Source organism: Diplotaxodon limnothrissa, linkage group LG16, assembly GCF_057381915.1.
Source record: "Diplotaxodon limnothrissa isolate DT_005_m linkage group LG16, D_limnothrissa_male_GT1.1, whole genome shotgun sequence".
NCBI classification, from domain to species: domain Eukaryota; kingdom Metazoa; phylum Chordata; class Actinopteri; order Cichliformes; family Cichlidae; genus Diplotaxodon; species Diplotaxodon limnothrissa.
The window spans coordinates 21046909-21065563 of NC_140611.1; the positions used below are offsets into that span (position 1 = coordinate 21046909).

The following is an 18655-nucleotide window of genomic DNA, read 5'->3' on the forward strand; positions in this document are numbered from 1 at the left end:
GGTGGGATCAGGCAGTAGTTGGCCTTGACTGACTCCTTCACTATGGAGCAATACAAAAGGAGGAGAGCCTTGAGAGAAGAGCAAGAAAAAAATAAAATAAAATAAAATCACTTAAAATATATATATTTCGTTTGCATTAGTAGATATAGTTTATAATATATCAAAGAACCAGTCTTCTACTTCATTCAACTCCAACTTGCATGTAAAGCCTGGAGGGGCTTCATCTAAATCTAGACCCCAATAACAAGCATATGCGTGTGATGCAAGTCTGTGCGCGTACATGGAAGCAAACAGCAGGAACTGTCAATCATCTGTTCTTTCCAATCGCACGCTAACAAGACACTAATTGGAAAGCTTGCTGACATGATTGTCATAAGGAATACACGGACACACACACACACATCAGGTGTGTACGTTCCAGCATGTCTCACACACACACATTTAAACAAGAAAGCATCATAGAGGTAATCACAGAGAATTCACTTCCTCCACCTCCAGTAAAGATGCTGAACTGTCTATCACGGCAAACACGAGGAGATGCAGTTCATGCAAGTTAATGGGAAAACAGCATAATGACACTCCAAAAATGAGCTTTTTGCCTGTGATATAAATATGAAGGGGGCAGAAAATAGTTCAATTCAATTAGATTTGGGCTTTCCGATGCGGGTGGCACTGGAGGACTATTTTATTTTCATGCTTATGTAACAGTCATTGTATGCTGCCTGCTTAGAGAGTAGACCCTTCCAATCTACGTCACCCAAATTCCTCTGAAGGGGAGTGGGAGGCTTTATAGCAATGCAGTATCTACTGGTATACTCCGCTGGTAAGGTGTGGGATCAGCGAGAAGAAAAGAACTATGTTGCTGTCAACATAGTCCACTGGCTGAAAATTTTAAACACAACAAAGATTTATTTAAAAAAAAGAAAAAAAACAACACACACACACGCCATCCCTCTTCCCTCATCTCAGCCCTGCTGGTGGCTGTAAAAGGGCCTGCTGATGTTTCAGCCTTATTTATGCAAATCCCATTTTGCAGTTCAGTCACAATGGAGTATTGCTCCCTCTTTCTCACTCTAGCTTCCCTACCCACTCTCCGTCTGTTCACCCTCCATCTCAAGAATTGCTTTTGCCCATTATTTGTTTAGGGGAAATATCAAAAAGCATTATTTCCACCTCTTCTCACAGTTTTCTGTAAGAATATACAAAACACATGGCCATCAGCAACCAACTGTACAATCTGAAAAAGCAGCAGCCAACTCAGAGCAGGAAAAATAAAACAAAATTTAAAAAAACAACGCTCTACATCTCATCACAACAGCTTATACACACACACTTCAATTTAGTGAAATGGTCACATGAATAAAAGCTTATATGCAACAAAATGATTTTTTTTTTAATCTGACAGAGTGGTGAAATAAGGATGTGCCTTATGCCAAAATATGCCCTTTTCTAATGAAAACACATTTTAAACCTTCCAAATGTTCAAACGATGTTTGATTTCTTCCCTTTGGAGTTAAATATGTAGTGAAAATCTGGATAACTTTGGTAAATGGTAAATGGCTTGTATTTGTATAGCGCTTTACTTAGTCCCTATGGACCCCAAAGCGTTTTACACTACATTCAGTCATTCACCCATTCACACACTGGTGATGGCAAGCTACATTATAGCCACAGCTGCCCTGGGGCGCACTGACAGAAGCGAGGCTGCCGGACACTGGCACCACCGGGCCATCTGACCACCACCAGTAGGCAACGGGTGAAGTGTCTTGCCCAAGGACACAACGACCAAGACTGTCAGAGCTGGGGCTCGAACCGACAACCTTCCGATTACAAGACGAGCTGGCAACTCTTGAGCCACGATCGCCCCTTTGTCAAAGTAAGCCACAGGTGGTGATTACAGGATAGCAGCACTGAATTTCTGTACTTTTACAAAATCTCTCTGAGTCAGTCCTTTAACTTTGTCAGTGTACTGTGTGTGTATAATGGGAACAAAGCATAACACAGTGGTGTCTGTGTCAGATACTGCTACTGTATGTTTATCAACATGGGCTTGAAATGTTAGACTGGACTATAAAATTTATGATGGCTGCTCTCACTGACTATATTACTTTTTGCTTTAGTTATTTTTTTTATGGTTTTCCAATCTACATGCGCTGTACTATACCTTAAATTGCATCTTAGCTTCTTGAAGGACAGGTAAATCTTCTATATCTGTTTGCTCTATTTGTGATATGAATTGAGTTTAATAATAATAATAATGTGTAAGTGTTAGTCCCCATAGGGAAATAGTTCCTCTGCATTTAACCCATTCACCCAGTGAAGCAGTGGGCAGCCACCAATGCAGCGCCCAGGGAGCAGTGTGTAGGGACGGTACCTTGCTCAGGGGTACCTCAGGGTAGCCGTTCAGTGGAGTTGAACCCCCGACCTTCCGATCATGGGGTCACCACTCTACCTACTGAGCTATTCCTGCCCCTACATACTGCCACTACATACTCTAAGCATGAGTATGTAGTGAGTAGTAAGACAGCAGGGCCACAAAGTAAGAATAGTGGCTGTAATGTCACTTAAACAGAAATACTGAGTTACAGCAAGCAAAACTTGCCAATCTGTTGAACTCAAGGACAATGAGTTTTATTATTTATACATTAAACTTGTCATTTGCAATTCTACTTCATTATGAAGCTGCCACCGCTAAAATACTAGCATTTTAGTTTATGTAAAGTTTAATGCAAATCTAAAATGATGACGATGATGTTGATATGCAGCTTTAGCTCAGGTAATAAACAGCACAACCTGCACAAACATTACAGCTACTTTCTGTCTTGAAGAAGTGAGACAAAAAAAAAAACAGTAAGAAAAAAAATGAAAGTAAGATAAAGATATCTGTTGGACATTAACAATACCACAGTGTAGGAAACACCTGCATGCTCACCTGTTCAGGTGACTTCCTGAAAGGACTCTGCCAGCATGCCACACCCTGCGTTGTGCTCATTATTTACACTTAGCGAACACAGAATGCAAAGAATCCTGAATGTCACTAAAGATAGAGCTGTGACGCCACTAGACTAACATTTGACATTATGCATGCACTGTGAGAGGCTCAAGGACGCACGCACAAGTATGACCAGGCTTCCTTTCAACTGAAATCAAGTTGTTACAAGAAACTTAAAGTCTTCTGTATTTTCCAAATTGTTGACTGCTCCCAGAGTCCAATATTTACACACCTCCATCTTTCTCCTTTTTTCCTCAGCTCCCTCCATTACTTCCAATATTAGCTTTCCTACTGGTCCTGCATAACAGCTTTCCCAATTCAAACCATCCACAACACATTCTCCTCTGGTCTGCAGACCAGGCCCACCATCCCCTGGGAGGCGACATGTGTGTAATGTCACACTGTGTCATATCATATCGTGGTGACAGAAGCCTCACCGTATCCATCACAGTGATGGAAGTGGCAACGAAAACAGGAGGATGGGAAAGGGGTGTGATACGGTAGTCATTACACAAGCCATTGTCTTCACAGAGAGTGCGGGTGGGTGTCTGTCTCCCAGTCGAGTGCAAGTAGGCAAACACACACACACGCTGACTCACTAGTGGCACATCTGCTGGCGTAGCCTGGGAATGGTGCCATGTGTAGTGGCCAGCTCCGGCAGCAGGACTGGCACTCAGCACTCTGGCCTGCTCTGATCTCCGTCTCACACACTTCACCCCGCACTTCCATCTCTTTCCATCTGCCCTCTGTCTCTGCATCCCTGGCTAAGTGACTGTGCCTTGCTCACACAAAACAAACACACACACACCTTTGTGCTCAATACGAGACAAAGACAACGGGATAACTGGCAAGAACGTGCCTGTACTTCTATGACAAGAAGTGCAAATTAAGGGGGTTGCTAGTATCAAAACCTGACAGTAAGATTTTTAAAAGGTATCAAGGTAAAAAGAATCCGACAATATTTCTCACTTATAAAATACAGCACATCTTGGACTTTATAGATGAAACATCAAAGACTGCACAACTTTTGGATCCCAGATAAGACTTGGAACAATAAATCACACTGAAAACATTTATACAAGAATAAAACTGGTTGTAAAACCCTTCGATGTCCATTTGGATCAAACCAATCAGGTCAAACTGTAGCTGAGATTTCTACTGAAGTATACTCTGTTAGCAGGAGAAAGCAGAAAGACGACCAGAGCTGGAAGTGAGCTTGTGAACATCGATGCCTGTGGGTCCAGTTCTTAACCATTATACCTAGAAGCTGGTCACCCTTCTATTAATTCTACTTCATGACTAGCACATCTTAGCATAGTAAGCCATACTAACTCATGACATACCATAATATGAGAGACCTTATTCTGGACCTAAGGAGTTTAATTCTGGGTTGGCTGTCTGAATGATTACGTTCACCAATCTGTCCATTTTTTAAGAAGGTCGTAGCCTTGCAGTCAACCCATGCAGTCACAAGGACGACATGCAAACTCCACAATTAAAATGTACATGTATCCCAGTAGATTTGCTTTCAGCTGTGACATCAAAATACATTGTGTTACACTGCAGAGTACAAAGTGATTGAGGCAAAAGAAAACTCCAGCAAAGAAAAGAGGGAAGAAAAAAAATTTAACTGCCTCTCTTTAAGTCTGCTTGTTAGCTGATGGTGCATCATCCTGCCAATTAACTGCTGGTGGTCTCTCTTTGGGTCTGTTCAGGTCAACTGCATTTCAGATCTAGTCCAATTATCTTAAGGTCCATTTAAGACTGCGTATGAATTTTTTCAGATCCCCTCTGGATCCCTTTAGGATCAAAATTTTAAACCCATGAAGACCTCCAGTAGAACTGCTAATTAATGCAAGAGCACTCCTGGAATCAGCAGTCACTGCAGCAAATATGAGCAGTAAACAGTAAGACACATACGCATTTTTCCTCTCTAAATAATGATTTCTCTCATTTCTATCTCAGATATGAATTAACACAGGAACAGCACTCAGTTAGGACAAACTCTGCTGCCCTCTGTGCAGACCCCTTCTTTCCTCCCTTCCCCTGCTCTCTGGTCTGTGACTCCCCTTCCTTCATCCGCACAGTCGCTCCCACACTCGGGCCACATTCCAACCTTGCTCATGCTGGGAGGACGTCTCCCTGTGACTACAAGTATTGTGGGAAATCCCAACGGCCAGGCCTTTCAGCAGCCATGTAGACCACTGAGGTAAAGAGGAAAAGAAATTTGCGTTCCTCACCGGTCAACAAGCTTTTCTTGCAAGCAACTTGTTATTAGTTAAAACGTTTCATTAATCAAACTGCATCAAAATTTTTAAAAGAATATTAAGCAGGAAAGATGACAACACACTATGCAAAACTTCAAGACGTGCTTACGCAAAATATTTTCCATACATTCTTTTCTGTATTTTACAAACCACAGCGCCCACAAGAAACAGGCTTTGCAACCTTTCAAACCACGTAACAAAGCTCAGGCATCTTTACTGACCTGGTATTTCCTAAAGAGAGAAACTACACACAAGCACACGCGCACACACACAAAGAGTATATAATAGATGTTCTATCTTCGTTCTTTTATCGTACAACAAAATTAGCACTCTGGAGAGAATATGAGACAGATTGTGTCCCTGAATTACCCCAGTTTACACTGGTGTGTCATACCCATGGAATTTTAAACACACTGGCTAAGACCTGCCTAATTAAATATACAGTCACAGAGCAATATACACGCACATAACTATACTGGTGCACAGACAAATACCAACATGAGGCAGTACTTAGCTGTCCTAATAATGTCGGAGATCCACTGAGAACTCTGCTTCAAGTTTATGGCATGTGCTGTTCCCATGAGTCAGAGCATGCTCGTGTGCATTTCTGTCTGAGCTTCCTTTAGGTCCCTGCATATAACCATGGAATCGCAGCAATAAGTGATATGTAAAGCCATGCAAAAGCCACGCCCCTGGTGAACTAACTTAAAATTAAATCTTCACATTAATGGTGATGCTTCTTAATCCTGATATCAGATGCATGCTGAGCATCCTGCCTGGTTTCTTTTTATGCGATTTATTCACCAATAACCATTTAAGGCGATGTTTTTTAACTGCCAACATAACTCAAGAAAATACATTTTCAGAATGAAGCTTAGAGTTGTTTTGTTCCTCACATTCATGATCTAAAACTGATTAAGAAACAACACATTCAAGTCCTTTGCTCACAACCACAAGCAGGTGGCTCGAATTACTCGACAGCGGGTTAAAAAAAAAAAAAATCAAAATACAGATGCACTAAAAGAAGTGCATCTTCAGTAAAGGGCCCTAATACATGTCAAATCAGCATCTGTATTGGAAGGTCTCTTGAGATTCCCATCTGAAGCGATGAGCTTATAATACAATAAAACCAGTGTGTGTAATTTGTGCCACATCCAAGACACATGACATTTGTAATTATAGGCAGCAACGTGTGAAAAATCCCCTTTGTCTGCCTCCTATAACAAAGCGCTTACAGTTGCGGTCTAAATATAAAAATAAAAGATTACCTTTAAGTTAGCTGATTTAGATAATTAAGGCGCTAACATCTGATTTTGTCTGCTTGGAAACTACTGTTTATATGCAACAAAACAAAAGCTAATTTTTGCTACTGGTTATAAATGATCTGATTACAATATAAACAGTGGTGACTCCAAATTGAAATTACTCCATTGTGAATAGTCCATGAATCATCTATCTAAAGATCTTGGTCCATTCTAGTTAAAATCAAAGTCTGACTCTTAGTGGGTTAAGATGGTACGATATGCATCTTCTTGTGCCCAATTACGGCCCAATCTAGGTGACACAGGATGAAAATAGGCAGTTGATTTTTCTCACATAATACATACATTTAAAAAAAAAAAAAAAAAAAAAAAAAAAAAAAACTAGCATGTTGACATTTTTCTGGGTGATTCGTGGCACTTCTGTCTTTCCTGTGTGGTTCATCAATATCAGTACAGAGCGCTGTGCCAGCTGTTGAGTTTTCTCAAAAGTTCAGCTGTGAACAACTGCAGGCATGGCAAAGAAGATGAAGAATGATTTTACCACTTTAGTTTAGGTGGAACTGTGAAATGACCACTAGTCAACCAGTATCATACTGCTTCAACTGCCACAGTGTGTTTGGATTCTTTTCACAGAAAGCATAAAGTATCAGGAAAGACTGCAAGCATGATTGACTGGGTAGCACCATGTAGTCTGCCATGTTCCTCAGTCACGAAAAGGCAGGATATCATAACTCTATATTCATCTAAACTGACACAGTGACCATTGTGTGGTCTGAACTAGAGCAGGGCGATATGGCCAAAAATATTTATCACGATATATATTTGAAAATTTGCGATAACGATATAACCGACGATATAATTGATGCGAGACAAAATACAACTCCACAACATTACTAGCGCAAAAAGACAACCTTCCATTTATATTCACTTAAACAAGAAGCTGGTTTTTATGTACGTTAAAGCTTTATAAAAATGTAACAGTACAAATGCAAATTGCTTGCTGAAAGTTTAACCAAAAGGCATTTCCACTAGAAATGGGCTGACATGTCCTGAGCATAACCATGTATAATATCCACTGAAGTTAAAAAGAGGTGCTTTGCAACATTAAACTGCAGTGTGCAGTACGTATTTTTCGGACCATAAGGTGCACGGGATTATAAGGCACATTAAGCGAAACAAAGCAGTCAGATAAATCAAACTTTATTAAACTCATTCTTCTTGCTTCCTCCACTTCTGTACCATTGATTCCTTAATGTTGAATTCTCTGGCAGCTGCTCTATTCCCATGTTGTTGCAGTATATTAATGACTAACCTCGTATTGTGGATGGATTATCTCAGTTGTTCTCCTGACTGAAGTTTGGTCCGTTTACAGCATCCTGCCATGCGATTGCATTTGTCTCTAACCATGAAGAACCTTCACGTTAACTTTTATAAGTGGAAAAGTGTTAGTGTTCGTCCTCCAGCTTCACTGTTTATGTTATGCTAACATAGCTGTGTCGCTAGCGATCACGTAGCACATCATTATATACCAGCTAGCCCAACTTCAGTAACCCTACAAACGTCACTGCTGTTTAGTTTCCTGTCTTCATTTATGTTGCAAGTGATAGCAGAGGTGTACGTTTGATTTTTTTCAGAAATCTCTCAGTCAGAACATGCATTATCATGCTTAGGTAACTAGCGAAACTAGCGAGCTAACTTCCGCTAGCTTCCTGCTAACTTCTAACTCCGTTAAATGTAATAACTTTTGTTTTCATGGATGCCTGGAAGTTAAACTTTATAGTTACACCTCGTAAAGCAGCAATGCTGATCGTTTTATTAAAGATGAAAGAATTTAGACAGTTTTTAACTCTAAGTGATGCTGCAGTGTTGTTTGACCTGAAGCATACGGAGTTTAGGACCCAGATTACTCCCAGATTTAAGAGCATCTTAGTCCGACAAATACGACAATAACAACGGCCGCTTGCATGTTCTGCAAAAAAATGTGTTTTGTTGTGTATCTGACGGACAAACACCAAACCAGTTCCACATCACGGAAGTTGCACCATTTTTACAAACCAATTCTGGATCATCTGTTTCACTCAACAATCGGCCATGTGCGTATGAAAACAAAGGCACTGCGCATGCGCGTTTTACTCCCATTCTATCGCGATATTTCATTTTCCTATCGTTGCCTAACATTATACCGGTATTACCGTGAACGGTATAATATGGCCCAGCCCTAGTCTGAACCCTTGTTTATATGCATCACTGTTACCCTCACCCCAAGTGGTGGGACGCGGTACCTACTCAGCTCGACTCATTTTCTACTACAACTGTGTATCACCTAAATGTGCGTGGGGTTGTTTTAGCAACACATCCAAATGTCCTGTGATGTCCTTTGTATGTGGCACAAACAATACAACAATGAACGACGTCGAGCCGATAGCATACCCGCTCAGTCTAGGGCTTTTACTCGGGCCGTGATTTTTGTGCCGCTACTTTCCTCGATGCTGGATTTCAAAAATGACAGTTTTAATTTTTGGGAAGGAGTCACTCTCATGACACCACTGACTGACCAATCGGTGGCACACAGTCTGCTGACATTACATTTTCCGATCAACTCAGCTCACTTGGAACCCCAGCCAAGCAAGTACTAAAAGAGTACATGGTACCAGGTGCTATCACTAACAGAAAACCCGAAAAAACGAGTCAATTCGATTCAAATGCAGCCGTGTAAGTACTAGCAGAAGAGGGCTATTTCTTGCACCTCTTAATTTCTGTAACCTAATATACACACAGCCAGGTTATACACAAGTGTACAGCCGTGACAGCCCTTACTGACATTTCAATTATATAAATAAAGGAGCTCAGAGATTCCCAGATTATACAGAGGAAGATTCTCGAGTAGCTTGAAAAGATAAGACTTCCTGGAGGGGAAAACTGTGATTTATTTGCTTGATTCTTCTGGATTCTTCTCCTCTTATACCTGCGCTAATGCAGGGGGCTTTATTCTGAGCAAGCTTTTCAAATGCAGTGACCATAAGACTCAAGTCCAGTATAAACTACAATTTTTCCATCTTCTTAACCAAATGAGGCTGGTAGGGGGGCTGGAGCCTCTCCCAGCTGTCATATGGCGAGAAGCAGGTTACACCCTGGACAAATCGCCAGTTAATCACAAGGCTAACAAAGAGAGAGAAACAGACAAACATTTTCACTAATCTTCACTCAAACAGCCAATTTAGAGTCACCAGTTAACCTTACATGTGCGTGTTTGGACTTTGGAAGGAAGTTGGAGAGCCCAGGAAAAGCCTACACAAGCACAGGGAGAACATGCGAACTCCAAACCGCCCAGATGCCCGATGGGTTTGAACCCAGGACCTTCCTGGTATGAAGCAGCACAGCTACTGTCATTATATTAATGCTGCTATCCTGTATATATTGTACATACTATTGTTTGAGTACTTACGATTGTTTTTTTTGTACTTTTTATATTTTACATTTATATTTATTATTGAAACTTGCACCAAGGGAGTGGCACTCCAATTTCGTTGTACTCTGTACAATGACAATAAAGGCTATTCTATTCTATTCTATTCTAACCCCTGCACAACTCTGTGATTTTTCACTATAAATTATCTATTGACGTTACTGTTAGAAAACAGTCAAAACTAAGCATTAATGAAAAAGCATCATTCTTCAACTGAGAAGCTTACACTTTGGTAGAGTTGGTATTTTTGCTTAAAAATGGACTTAAATTAATGTTTGCTTTACATCAATATATCAACTTAGTTGCAAAACAATTTCCTGGCAAGCATTATGTAGATTAATCACTTCAGCCATATAAACAACATTTAACTCTATGAAGCTCTGTTTATTTCTCACAAACTAATTTAAAACAGTGCATTTTTTTTTACAAAGCGCTGAAACTATCACTTATCAGAAGCTCAACTAAAGAGAATAAAGGGCTGGAGCACCAGAATCTTCCTCATATTTACAGTGATCGCTTAGTCAAAGAATACTTACCGATGAAGAGTTACCACAGCAGATGAATAAATTGAGATTTCAAATTAAAACTGAGCTCCCTGAATTGTGTTAAAGTTTAAACAAACACTGTTGGGCATCTTATCGGATCACCAAAGATAAAGAAATGAAACAATAAAAAACTCCCAGTTAGTCAACTTCATCACGATACAATGCTTTCTTCTTGTGGCCACCTTGTTATTCGTTAAAGCCATTTTTCACTCATGAAAACGCTGGACGTTATCCAGCGTTTTTACAGTGGGGATGTTGTCCAAAGTTGCACTTTCACAGATGTGGCACACAACAGGTTGTAGTCAGAGTCAAACGTCTCTCACTTCTTGAAATACTTTAAGTGTTTTTGATGAGAACGCTGCCTGAATGAAACATGCAGAAAGCAGGATACAGGATGACCACCTGCTAGCTGTGAATTTACCACACCGTTATCTCACAATCAAGACATCACTCTGACTTTGTACTGGGCCAGCTGGCAGATTACAGACTAAGTAATGTCGGCCCCACTGTGAGTAAGTGTGTGAAATCAGTCCTGGTCATATGGTAAGCTAGGCTAACCCAAAAAAAAGTGTCAGCCTTGTAGCAGGAAAGGCCCTCTGCTTGGTGGCTCACAGTTGAGGTAAATGCAGTTCACAGAGCTCCCCCCCACCCCCCTCCCACAACCACCACCACCCAGGTTCCACCTGAAAGCAGCTCTGTTTGCGAGCGCCCTTTCCCTCGTTGTAGAAGAAGCAGCCTGTCTGTGCCATAACTGTCAATCACAGCGAAAAAAACATGAAAGCAGATTGATTGGTACGTTCTGACTCAGCCAGACACATCCCCGAGGATCTTGTATGGGCAACAATCCCACCACACATCCACACGAGTCCGTGACCTCCTACACTAAAACGATGTGAAACTGCAGCTATTAGAGAAACACATTTATACATTCAGCTGCAGCTGGTAGGAAAGCGGAAAAGACTTATTACTACGGGCTCCATGTTGTGAATTTACATATTTAGGCCTTAACCGTACCCCTTATATTTTATTATTATAGTAATTAATCTTAATATTTCTTATGATGGACCAACTGTGATCAACAGGACGCACACAACCGATGCGCTCGCTTTTGTACAACAGTTTGTAGCAGATTGAGAATTCAGAGATTTTGCAAATTTGAAGTGTGTAATTTTATCCACTGAAAGCACTGATGTCCATGTTTCTACAACAGGATAAAAGTTTTGTATTGTTTTAATACCATCACGTTATTATCCATCCATCAATCTGTGTATCTTCACTCTGTTATTGTCTTCCATTTTATCCCATTTCACCTCCTATTGTTACTGGTTCTAGCTTCTGCCGTGTAACCCAATTTGCAGCAGGAAGATCATCATTTTCCACTTTCTCTCTCTAAATGCCAATTTCGCTGCCTAAACTTCATCACCGATTTCATCAACTGGCTCAATCCGATACAAGCGAACGTTTTTTCCCCCCCAAATAGCACCTTCTGAACCCACTGATTGCGACTAATTGTTGATTTTAATTACACTGACTCTCGTAGAAGAACTGTGTTCACAATTTCATGCCGAGGATGAGAAACATTGTTGCTAGAGATTAAAAAAAAGTTGCTGTAGGCATAGATACCTATCAAATGCATTAAGTCCATATTTATATCTACTGAAAGAGAGAGAGAGAAAATATATCAACTGTCCATTATAATTGCCAGAGGAGTGAACGGGCAATATCAGCAGCAAAATACAAATCAATAGCCAAAGAAGTCAAAAGTTTCTTTTAACCTTCATCCGCTTACACCTACTCTCAGAAACATCCTGCAGCGGCAAGCTTATTTTAGTGGTTTTGAGCAATCCTCTACAATCTGAGGAGTTAAAAATTGCTTTCTACATCCATTGAACTAAATAAAAATATATTCTATGAGTTCATAATTTTAGCCTATTATACCATCATATTTCTACAGTTCTGGTGGGAACGATGAATATAACTACGCACCACAGTACTTGACAATCCTGTTTTATAGGAGTTTGGTGATTTTGAAGTGTTTCAATTCCCTTTAAGGGCCACACTGCAGTATATCAAGTACTTAGATTACAGGTCTCTTGCATTGTAGTAATAATTTAACACTGCTAGACTTAAAAAAAAAAAAAAAAAGATACACAAAATCTTACAATGCTAAGTTAAGGGCAGAATAATGTTAGTAATACAAGTTAAACGTCAAACTTTATTTTCCCTTCTCCTTGTGGACATCCTACAACCATGAGAGCCATTCATGAAATTAACTGAATTTCTTAATGAACTGTGAATGAATGTCTTTAATGAACTGATCTTTCATTAGTGCAAATAAAAAAAAGGTCCTACAGAGATGAAATAAACCTTTAAAGCAGTAGAAAAACACACTGAGTCGGGTAGTCTAATCCACTATACGACAAGGGAGGGGACCCCCCCCTCCCCCTTTACCCGCCACACAGTCACAGAGACAAACTGCCTCTCCAACACATCCCTCCACGTCATACACAACACAAGGCTTGCGAGTTTTAATTAGAAAACCCACGAAGCAAACAAATGCACAGAAACATGAGAGTCCAATACTCAGAGGCAAAAATAAATCCTTTGCCGCTTTACATCAATATCCATTTCCCCGCGTCCTTCACCTCGCTGTGGTTTTTGGTTAACACACTTCAGATTAGATAGCAGATAAATAAACAGTGCGCACAGCGTTCTCAGGAAGAGCGCCCTGACCGTGTTGTGTCCTCAACATGTGCAGATCAGAGAGCGAGACCAAACACTGCGCTGATAGTCCAATGCACTGCGGCGGTGAGGTCCTTTTCCTCAAGCCGCTACCCCCTGAGCGTCAACAGCAGTCAAACAGGCTGCCTGCTCCGCAATTCAAGGCTCCATCATCAGAAAGCAGGCACCTCCAAAGATAAATGTCAAGAGATAGTGACCGGCGTTGCAAAGTGCCCGCGCCTGACTTGTTATGGTTACATCACAGCAGCGTTAAGCTATCAGTTTATGGCACCAGTGAGTTTTTGACAGCAATTATAGCGTGGAAAAAGCAGAGCTGAAAAACATGCGCCTCGTGCTTCTAGCTCTTCTTATTCCAACATATAATGAACACAAAGGCCTTACGGCTACAGATTGTCCAAAATCACCCCTTTGTTTTAGCTTTTTCAGCAACTCCTGTATAACAGAGTCCATGTCATCTACCAGACAGTAAGCAGAAAAATGTAGATTTCAGACACTTTCAAGCATGTGTGATTTTCCATTATTTCTGACAAGCATCGGGCCACTATCTACATTTTAACACAATGAGGATTTTTTTTTAAGGACAATTCAGAAACTTAAAACAAACTGTTCACTGTAAATACAGTTAGCCATATCGTAAACAGGGAGTGACTTCAGACACTGGCTTTATAATCCTGCCATTACTTGTTTTACTTACTCCTAAGCAATGAAAACAACGAGGAAGCCCATTTACAAGCATTCTGTCACCCTAGAGAGGACAAGGGGAGTGTGTGTGTATAAGAAACTGTGTGATAAAGTGTGTAATAAAAGAAGAGAGAGCCAGAGTTGAGTTGGGTTACCTCAGAAGCCCCCCTGCCCTTTCAGCAGGGCCTCATATGGAGAACCAGGCGTTCAGGTCCCCTGGGCACTGATGTCTGCTCTCCACTCGACTTCTCCCAGTCAGCCACAGAGGCTGTGCAGGAACCTGGCCACCTCACGACAACCTACAGCCACAAGTCATTCACACCTGGAACAGAGGGAAGGGACTTTGCTCAACGGGCAAAACACAAACAAGCAAACGGCAAGAAAAAGCACTCAGTAGCCGGTGTTCACAAGTCCAACATGTAGCAAACACATAAACAGTGCAAAGCTGAGGTCATTAGGGGCTACAGTGACAGTGTAGGCTCGCGTTTTTTAACCCAGACACGTATTTATTCTTCAGTTATCGACCTGTGTGCACATAAGGGATTAGGAGAGCGTCTGTGATACTCTTTTAAGAGCTTCCTCACTTCTGTGCACCAAAAATGCACAGTGGAAAGACAAAAATGCATTTTTTTTTTGTAAATCCTTAACTACACAAAGTCCCAATGAAAAGAAGCAGTGATTCTACAAAAAACAAAAAGATGCATGTGAAACAGCTTCAAGACTATGCAATGATGCACATTAATGGCAGACAGCAGTGTTGCCTAGCAATTGAAGAGACCCAGCAAGGTCTGCAGTTCAGTTTCAGCAACTGGTATGTATGCTCCAAAACTGTCCTCAGACTCTGAACCTCCCCCTCCTCACTGCTAACTCAGAGGAACTAACAGCATCTGATCTGAGAAAGGACTGCTACAAAGTGAAAAAGCTGCAGACTTCTCTTGAGGAAAAAGGGAAAAAAACAAAACAAAACAAAGAAAAAACAAGGGAAAAACATTGCATTTAGCAACCTGACGAATGCTTTCAAAATGTTCAGTGAGGCAAAAGAAATCACTTGGTAAGGGAGAACAATATAAGACTTTATTCATCAGCAGTAAATTCCCAGGTGGTGACTGTGTTTTTACTCTGCTTTTATTTCCACACTGTCGGACCTGTGGATTTTTTTTATCCTCCCTGAAGTTAAACAAGATTAGTAAAATGTAAAAGAGTGATCACATTCGTTACCATGTCTAACTCTTTGTTTTCTTTTTCCAAAGGTAGCACAGCACAATGCCACAAGTTACCCACGAACAGGCCTACTCGAGGAAGTCGTCCTTAAAATATACACAAAGCTACACAAACCTAAAACTGCTAAATAAACGTAAAAGCACGCAGCAACTACAGGGATTAGACTCCCCCCTGAAATCTCAGCGCCTCACTGGACAACTCTTGGCGGACAAAGTAATTCCATGGCGCTTGAAACTCCAGGAACTTTTTTTTCTTTTTCCTAAAAGAAGTTGTTCCTGTTTCGCCAGAGAACTGGGGGGGAAGGGAGGACTTCAGCACTCGCATTCATGGAGCCTCGGCCAGCGCAAACAAAGTCTTCCCCGAAGAGGGAGGCAGTGGACGGCGGCTGAGAGCGAGAACAACGACGTCGCCCACAAGCACACAAAAACCCACGCATATATTCATCCCACGGCTTCGTTTGTTAATGAAAGTACTCAGGCCCGCCTTGGACAAACGTTCATTTTCAAGTTCTGCCCGCTCCGTTAACAATGTAACAATTAAATCGCTCGGCAGATGATAGGGCTGGCCGACACAATCAGCAGACGAGGCCTATAATCTCGTTTCGGATTTATAAATCATACCAAACACGTTTAAAATGAAGAAAATACAATACCAACGGTGTGGAGCTCCCGAAGAATACAAAACATGCATGCTGCATTGTATCCTTTTTTCATTTTCACGAAGCACGGGCGGTCCTCCAGTATAATGGGGTAAAAACCAATATTTCTCCGCGGGTTTTACACCATGCCGAAAACATCGTGAATAATCCGCTTTTGTTGCGCTGGAAAAATCGGCATTTACGGTTCAAAGGGTGCTCACTGTCTGCCAGGCCAGACGCTACGTGGGTTTTGCTAGCCAGCCTTCGGGGACAGAGGCAGAGAAGAACGGATACCAAGTGAGATGTCCCCGGGAGGAGGACCCGCGTGTGCCCGTTGCCAGGAGGCGAGCCGTGGTAGCGATACTTTCCAGCTAGATGTGAAAAGGGGAACACTCACCTGGAATGCTAGCTTAATTTCCCCTTTTTCCTGAGCGACGAATTTACACCGCACAATTATCAAATCACAACATTTTCACGGTAACATTACAAAATAGGAATATGTCTCCCCCCCATTCGCCGGAGCTTTCCAGTGGTCCTACTCCATTACATCCCAGTCAAGATTTCCTGTCGTCGCTTCCCACCACCCCCCTGTTACTGCGAGATGGTTTAGTCGAATTCTAAGTAGCAATTCTAGGTCAGGTCTGTGTGCCAGTGAGAATGTTACTGTCGGACAGCCGAGAGAGACCACTGTCCATCTCCATGTGATATGGCAAACACTATAGAAGACATCTGAAAATAGAGAAGAAGGAAAAACACACTAAACTGTTTACGTGGGATTGTTTTGCCGAGTAAACTATAAAAGTAGTTACCTCGAACTTCCCTATATGAAAGAGCGTAGGCGTAGTTACGGAAGAGGATTAGGGCCACTGGAAAAAAATAAACGGGCACGTCTTTTTTTTTCTTTTCCACAATCCTGAGAAAAAAGTCAGAATTCTGACTTTAATCCCGCAAATCTGAGAAAAAAAAAAGTCTGAATTCTGATTCTGAGATTAAAATCAGAATTCGGAGGGGAAAAAAGTCGGAGTTCTGGAAAACACAAAAAAAGACGTGCCCGCTTTTTCCCCAGTGGCCCTAATTCTCTTCCATGCGCGGTAGATAAGCATCAAACTTTTGAAACTTTTTCACAGCACATTCTTTCTGTTTTCGTTTTATTCAAAGTTGATACACCCCTCCTACAAAAGACACATGGTGTCAGCAGCTGAAACGGTTAATCGAATCTATATAAAATCAATCAGCAGCTATTTTGTCTAGACATCTTTTGGGGGGGGGAGTGCAAGTTAACAAGAGCTTGTTGCTTCTGTCCTATGTGAACAGAAAAACTTAAGGCTTTAGGAATTTCGTAGCTTTGTGTTTCTGTCTCTGATATGCTTGAGGAGGATTGTCAAACATAAGGCCCGGGGGCCAGAATCGGCCGGGAAAGACTGCAATTTAGTCCAGTGGATGATTTTGGAAATTGTGGGGGAGGGCATGCGTTTTAGACTCTTAACTGTATTTTAATAGGTTTTACAGCTTTTGGTAATGATAAAGACTTTCCCCATCACCATTCATATTACACCAAAGTAATAAAGTAATTATTATGCAAATAAATGACCGAAACAGTTTTGCTTTTTCACTAGCTACTAAGTAAATTTGAGGTTTTTACAGTGGGCCCATAGTTAAAAAGAGAGCGAGAGAGAAGGGGGAGAGAGAAAGTCTGATGATTAACAAAACCTTTTCACTTTATAATTACAGAACCGTCTGGGCAATGAGCTGCCAGGACTATTTCTACAATTTTACATATTTATTTCTTATCATTTAAGCCCAAAGAGTTGTGCTAACAGATCTTTTTGTTTACCACAGCAGCACTTCTTTATCATATAAGAAAAACTGAGACATACTGTTAAAATTTCACCATTTTTCTAATTATATTACAATATCTGAGAGATCAAAGTGGACTGTAAGTGGAGCCAATTTCCCCAGACATCACTAGTCTAGATCATCTATTTACCTTGATGAAGTTTAGTATTACATTTGTTAAAAAATAAAAATAAAAAATCTTGTTTTATGAATGGGTGCATTTATATTAAACAGCTGTATTTATATTAAAAGGAGAAACTCAGGGTTTTTTTTTAAAATCAACATAGTGAAGCCTTTTAGTTCACAAATACCAACAACATGGATCTTAAACTTCCAATTATGCATGCATCTTTTCTTTGACTGCATCCTGTTGGGGAAATGTATTTGAACATCCATACAATTTGCAGCAGAAGCTTTCTTTCATAACATTTAATCCCTAAACCCAAGCTAAAGTTGATAAACATCTAGGTTTATGTCATCATATAGAAGAGGACATATAATATCTTTTAATACCACAGTGTTAAACTCGGTGGTTTTAGAAAACTAATGGTCCAGCACTCCATTAGAGGCACTTGTCACATGGTTGGATAGTTTCACAGACCTTCCCCATCTATACCTTTCCAGCGCTGAAACATTTGGTGGGGGCAGTGTCTGATCATTTTTGTAAGTTTCCTAAAATGTGAAAGTTAGCAGGGTTTCAGTTTCATGTAAAGATACACCCATCCTGCCCTATTAACACACGCACATGAACATCCTGGTTCATGTGTGGATATACACATATACATACACATATACCTGTATAATTGTGCAGTATTAGTTTCAGGTTTACAGCGCTGTGCAAAAGTTTTGTATTGCCCCTCATTTATAGAGCTTTTACCCACCAAGGAGCCAGATTTTCTTGTAATTTTCAAATGTGGTCTTGAGCAATAGTTCTCCAGGCTTTCTAGAGGTCTTTTTTTTTTTTTGGGACATTGGCTTTCCTTCCGCACCCATTTTTAGAACCCAA

The 18655-nt window shown here is 40.9% G+C and overlaps 1 protein-coding gene across 2 annotated transcripts in view; it reads right to left on the reverse strand.

Annotated features, from left to right (window-relative positions):
- The window catches only part of bcl9 (BCL9 transcription coactivator), a 29893-nt gene extending 13545 nt beyond the window's left edge, over positions 1 to 16348 (reverse strand). The window contains exons 1-2 of one of the 2 annotated variants that reach the window (XM_085374540.1): positions 16211 to 16348; positions 14111 to 14277 (exon numbers count right to left, since the gene is read on the reverse strand). The gene's annotated coding sequence lies outside the window, so the exon portion shown is untranslated. Of the gene's footprint in view, positions 1 to 14110; positions 14278 to 15828 lie in introns of both variants that reach the window. The other variant, XM_085374539.1, reaches the window with a different exon arrangement.
- Positions 16349 to 18655: the final 2307 nt, after the last annotated feature.